A 7,164-nucleotide genomic window follows, 5' to 3' on the forward strand; every position below is an offset into this window, starting at 1 on the left:
GAGTTGCATGCTGAAACTAGCCACATAAAAAGATCATGATATGCCCTCATACAATAAATTTCTCACCCCCAAGCCTCATTATATTAAGACACCCATTTCTCCCAGGAAAAGCTTATGTTTATTGTTAACTGTCAGCAGCTTGTATTCTATCACTTTGCTCAGCTACACATGGGAAGAAGCTCTTAGAGGAAAGAATGTTTCCTGTTTAGGTGAGCAGAGTGGCAGGGTACAAGCCAACATTTCTGACCAATTGATTAAGAAGTATTACCGGTACTTCTGAACAGTTGTATATCTACTACACAAATGGAAGAGAATATCCTGTGATTTTCTGGCTATTTTAATTGTAATTTGCTATCTTAAAATATGTATTTACCGGTAGTATCTACTTTCTGTATGTTCCTTTTCACTTGTATTTTAATTATTGTTGTATTATTTTGTCTAAAAGCCCATGGGAGATATAGACTTACTTGAATAAATGAAGTAGAAAAGAGTATGAGTCCAGTAGCACCTTACAGACTAACAAAATTTCTTGCAGGGTGAGCTTTGAATAAATGAAATGAGTATATCTATTACTAGAGTCATATATTTCTCTTAACAATTAACTAGTGCCCATCAATATTCATTCTATGTATCATGTGGGGCAGGTTCTAGGTCAAATGGGAAACCTTTTGGTCCTCTGTTGTCCCATATTCATACACCATTTTACCTACTGGAAATAGATGACATGCCGAAGAAGTGGTAAGAAGTGACTCTGAGTATTCTGTTGATCCAGCTGAACCTTGTCTTTTATTGTTGCACCCATGGATTTCACTAAATTACACGACTGGCATCTAATCACAGCCTTTATTCTCTGGGAGAAAATTTCACCTGTCTTTTAAGCAACATTTCTGGTGCTTAAGATTAGCTTACCATGAATTAATGGCACGTTTGAAACAGCCAGCAGATATTTCACAGCAAGTACCATCAGCAGCAGTGAGATTTAATTCTGTCAAAGATCCTGGTACATTCTCTTTTAAGGTGGCTCTGAATACCACTTGTGATATAGCCTATATGTGCACAAACATGAGGAGAATGTTAGATCCCTCCGAAAGAATTTCTCAAAATGTGGTACTTTTATATTGTTCATGCATGTTTTAAGTTGAGAAGTATGTACTCGTGTTCAGAGATATTTTGACCGACAGCCTAAAAACATAATATCCTTGAGTGACATTTCTGAGTTTGTTTCAGCAGACCTTTACAATATAACTAGGAGGGAAAAGAAGTATGTGTATGTTTGCATTCATGGGCCAGAACCAACGTACAGCAGACAGGGCAAAGTCAGAGCCCATTTCTGAATTTACTTGGCCACAGAAAGCTCCTACTGACAGACATCTATGAGAGCTGAAGTCTCTATGCCATAATGTTAAAGTATGTGTGCAGTGTCTAGGTAATCAATACATCTTTAGTAGAATATACACTTTATTTTTAAAGGAAAAATACTAACAGAATTCAATACAATCAAAACTTTACATTTTTAAAACAAGAGCATTTAAAAAATAACGCTTCAGAGCAGAGGGGGTTTAATATATTCAGAAAATCCAGGTTTCCACAACCAGAGAGTTCATATCTACTATTTTGTCATATGAAAAAAGTGTAAGAAATGGAAACACCAAGTAGACTTTTGAGCATGGAAATACCCTTTCCCTACCAGGACCACCATCTAAGCCTTTTCAGCAGTCACCTGGCAAACATTTGAACATTTAAAAAAAGAACAGGGATGGTATATTTGAAGAAATAAACAGATATGTGGCAAGGGACAATTTGCCCAGATATTTTTACAAACATAATTACATAACTAATTACCTTACCATAATGTTTTTATTGCAGGACACAAAAGCATTTACAAACTGATCTACAAAACTTATATACAAGAATAACTTTGCCCACTGTGGATTCATCACATCTAAGAAGTGAAATGCAGCAAATCTTAATACCATACAGCAAACACAAAGTTTCATTTTTATAAAAATGAATGTTTTGTAGTGCACAGTCAATTTTTCCTCTGTATTGACAAATGGAACTTAAAACTCAGCTTTGTTACTCAGAATACAAAGGGTAGACACATTAGTTCAAAATGAATGGATAAAAGATAAAAGCCTTACAGGACTCTTAAGCTGAGAGGTCTAAAAAGCACACAGCTCCACTGGGGGTCTTTCATATAGTTATACTGCTGGTATGTGGCTATTTAGGAACGTATATTTTAAGAAGTACTTCTATATCCATCTATTTAACAATGGAAAACTGATTTGCTTTTAATTTCAACACCATGCCAATGATGACAAGTTGCATCAGCAGCAAACAATGTTACTAAACCAGAACTATATCAAAGGACGTTTATTGCATGCAACAGCTAGATTGATAGGAGGATGAAAAATATTTCTTAATTCATCCAACATAATTCCTTTCTAGTCCTATAAAACATCTGATTGGCCAACGACAGACTGATAAAGGTGGCACAAGCTCTGTATTTAAGACAAAATACAGAGCATTTGGTGGCTCTGAAATACCCATGCGCTTTTTGTCACATGGAAGTCATGTGTGGGAACCCAAAAACCGGCATACTGGCTATCATCTCCAAATAAAATAGCTGAGTACTATTGTGAATAAACTCAGTGATAATGGAAATATCTTCCATGCGAACTCTAATTTTCTCTGCTTTTGTGGTTTAATAAACATTTTGTAAATAGAAAGCATCACAAACCAGAACTCTACAACACCAACTTAATCATCTGATTTCTATAGTTTTCTAAGAAAAATTCTCAAGCCATGCACCAATTGGCAGAAGTTACAATGGAAGCATTTATTACTCCATGTGGACTGAGATTAATATTAAAGTGTATTTACATATTCTTTGTTATACAAAATACAGTATTCCAATAATTTCAATCACCATATTTTAGACACATAAATGTAAAACAAACTATTTTTGCGGTCCTGGACTCTACTAAACACCACCTCAATTGATGCTTCAAAGCACATTAATTTGTTATCCAAGACAATTCAGTAAAAGCATATATTCAAAATAATAGATGAAATTAGTATCTTCCACCCACATTGTTAATTTTGTATCATATTATGAAGAGTTCAAAAATATATAACAAACTTTCCTCCTGAGACTTAGATTCTTCTTGCGGCCATTTTATATCATGGGGTCATCAAAAACATGCCCAAGATATTAAAGTTTCAATAATGTGCACTATAAATGAGCCCTGCTAATAAAATTTGGGTCTGTGGAGAAGCATTCACAAAGAGAGTTTAGAATCATTGGGCAAATCAGGGCAGTGTCTTGTCTCCCTGTTTTCCCATTCCTTTCATTTTCCTATTTTTACCTCCATTCAACTGTGACATTACTAATGCATATAATTTGCAGAAGAAAGTGGTATTGCAAAATTAAGCAGGAAAATATGTCTGATTTACCTGGATTACCAGGCATAAAATCATTGAATCATAGAGGTGGAAGGGACCACCAGGATCATCTAGTCCAACTCCCTGCACAATGCAGGAAATTCACAACTATCTTCCCCACCCCCACCGACCCCTACTCCATGCCCAGAAGATGGCAAAAAATAAATAAATAAACCCCTCCAGGATCCCTGGCCATTTTGGGCTGGAGGAAAATTGCTTCCTGACCCCAAAGTGGCGATTGGCATTACCCCGGGCATGCAAGCAAGGGCCATGAGAGCCAAACACTGATGCAACCCTTCCTGCCTAAGGTAATAGAATCAGCATTGCTTACAGATGGCCATCTAGCCTCTGCTTAAAAACTTCCAGAGAAGGAGAGAAGGAGAGCCCATCACCTCCCAAGGAAGCCTGTTCCATTGAGGAACGCTCTGTTAGAAAGGTCACATTCACACAAGCATTTTCTGACAAATGTTACCAGAAATGTGTTAGCTTTGGTAAACAAAAACCAAAGGTCAAGAAAGAGGTCACAAAGTAAGAAATTAGAGCACCTTTCTCAGCCACAGAATGAGCCTCATCTCTTTGCTTTGCAACCTAAATGACGGACCTGCCTAGCAAATAATTTAATGCACCAAAGCAGTCAATCTTGTTCCTTTTTCTATGCATTTCAGGGGGTCTGTCTGCCCTTAAAATGAAAATCATCTTGTTTTTAAAAATAACATCTTATATGTTTTGCTTGGGAGACTGGGGGCACAGGTTATCTTGTGGATATAACAGGTAATGCCAATCAATGTCACACTCAGCTGACTTTGGCTGCAAATCTGCAAAACTAGGGTTTGTTGGTCTGTTTTTTGAGAGCTCAACCATGGAGCAGAATAGGTATGTTCCAACTATGTTTTCTCCATGAAACTGGTTACTTTTCTACTGAGTAGTTACATTTTTTAGTTATCAGCATTATAACTGCAAGTACATAAAAAGGAGATTTTATACATTAAGCAGAGATAAGTCTGGGTTTGTAGCAGAGAGTACATACTCATCAGGAAACTGTATATATGGGGTTTGTGAGCACCTATTAGCGAAGTTAAGCTGATGTGGATCTAATCAGTCCCTTGGATGGGGGACCCCATCTAAGAGAAGGACATACGTACAATAAACGTTTGTTTAAAAGTGCATTGCACAGGTACATGTGCGGCAAACATATGTTTGTCACATTCACACTTTACATATTTAGGTTTACACCTAAGAATGTGCAAGATCACCCTGTAATTGAAGAGTTGCTGAAGTGTATCAAATTGGGTCCACATGCTTCTCTGGGAAATGAGAGGGGCCAGGGAACAAGCACAAAAACACAATTCTTTCCATAGTAAATATTTAGTTTACAGTAAGATTTCTAAAATTATGAAAAATGATTTAGCAATTTTTACATCTACCTCTTTGTTTGGCTGAATTAGTCACAGCATGAGAATGAAGTCCTTCAGCTCTTTGAGTAATTTATTTGTTTTAACAGTTTTACAGTGTCCCTATCAGCTTTGACCACCAGTTCACTTCCACTGTGTCAGGAAGCAATGCAGGCCCCAACTGTGGTTGCAGCGCCCAGTGACGGAGAAGCCATGATGCTGCCCATCTGGAATGCTGCTGCAGGGAGTGGGCCCTTTAAAACACTGTCTGACAGCCGAGTGTCAATGCTGAGCCCCTTCAAGGCGCTGCCTGACTCACTGCTGACCAGCAATGCTGAGCCCTTTAAGAGCCCCCCCCCCCTGCTGATCAGCTGTACAACAGCAGCCTACTGGGAGCAGAGGAAGAAGAGCTAGGTGACACCTAGGAAGCAGATGCTAGTTTCTGGGCTGCTCTTAAGAGTATAGGGAGACGGACAGCAACATGCTAGGTCTGGCACCAGTCTCCGGAGGAGGAAGAGGGGGGTGACAGAGGCAGTGGGGACAGTGACCCAGAACTCCCTCCTCTCTTTGTCTGAGGCTCTGGGGGCGGGATTCTGAGGGGCAAGCAGGCTTTTCAGTGGGGGCCGGAGCACAGCCCATGCCACTGCACATGACATCTTGAGAGAACTGTCCAGCAGGTACTACCATGAGCCAACTTCTACAGCTAGAATACTTAGTTATTTCAGATAGCAGAACACAACTCAGAACTGAAATTGAAAAATTTGAAGAAAAGTATTTTTAAAATTAAAAAAAAACACACACCTCAAAGATCCTGGGAATTTAACAGTTACAACCAAGATTAATAATGCAGGTTTAACGTCAAAGCTTATAAAGGCTTTAGTACCCACAGCACTGAGTAAAATATTTTCACTAGCTCATGAATGAATGATATAATTAATATTAAAGGAAAACTGTTAAAGTTGTATATGAAACCAAAAAAGAAACCCCAGAAAAGAACCAAAAACTGTCCTTTAATCATAGCTCACTGCTTTACATGGGAATAAAAACTCCAATAATTAAAATTCAATACAAAAGACTAAATGCCTGTGCTAAGCCTATTCAAGGTTAGGGGAGATATTTCCCCACAGATTTAAACAGGAGGAGGATTAGCTCCTAAATTAGAAAAAACAAACAAGCAAATTTTAAATTAATGGGACAAACACAGTTAAAATAAAGAATAAAATATCCAAGCTATCATGAGATGACCTACAAACGTTAACACAAACAAATTGTCTATTATAAGAAGACTATTGGCTTAATGTGAAATTTTATCTCCCTAATGTTTAGAATAAATTATTTTAAAGTTGTTACCATCTATCTCTTGGCTGCTCAGAACTTAATGGTTCGCTCACAAACTGTTCCTAAAAACAGTAGTCACGCAGACCGCACAGCAGTTTTCCATTAGAAGTCATACAACTATGCTATGAAATAGGAAACGGAGTCTACACAATTACTTCCTAAATTTGCACTACTGCTTTGGACAATTAGGTTTAGACACTAGTGCAAGTGCCCTTACCTAGATAGCCCAGGCTAGCCTGATCTTATCAATTTAAGAAGCTAAGCAGGGTCGGGCTTGGTCAGTATTTGGAAGGGAAACCACCAAGGAATATCAGGGTCGTGAAGTGGAGGCAGGCAGTGTGAAACCACCTCTGAATGCCTCTTGCCTTGAAAACCCTACGGGTCGCTGTGACTAGACCAAAATCTAGTCAGCTGGTGGTACCAAAATGTAGACTAGTTACCAAAATCAACAGATGGCAAAAGGAAAACAGCAGACCTAATTATGCTACATAATTTATATTTTGCAGCAAAGGTAGAGGATACAAAGTTTTATAAAGATAATGTTAATTCAAACTGTGTGTGTGTGTAAAGTGCCTTCAAGTCGCAGCCGACTTATGGCGACCCCTTTTGGGGTTTTCATGGCAAGAGACTAACAGAGGTGGTTTGCCAGTGCCTTCCTCTGCACAGCAACCCTGGTATTCCTTGGTGGTCTCCCATCCAAATACTAACCAGGGCTGACCCTGCTTAGCTTCTGAGATCTGATGAGATCAGGCTAGCTATCCCATCAGAAAAGAGTGAAGCTGCTTTTCTACACGAAGATGCAGGTACACTCATACATACAGCCTTTAAGCAAAAGGCTGGACAATCACTTGTCAGGGATGCTCTGGGCTGATCCTGCATTGAGCAGTGGGTTGGACTAGATGGCCTGTACGGCCCCTTCCAACTCTATGATTCTATGTAACCTTTGCAGCCAAGTCTAACATGAGCTTTGAATTCAAATCCTCCCAGTGTC

This window comes from Euleptes europaea, chromosome 3 (genome assembly GCF_029931775.1).
Source record: "Euleptes europaea isolate rEulEur1 chromosome 3, rEulEur1.hap1, whole genome shotgun sequence".
Classification (NCBI taxonomy): domain Eukaryota; kingdom Metazoa; phylum Chordata; class Lepidosauria; order Squamata; family Sphaerodactylidae; genus Euleptes; species Euleptes europaea.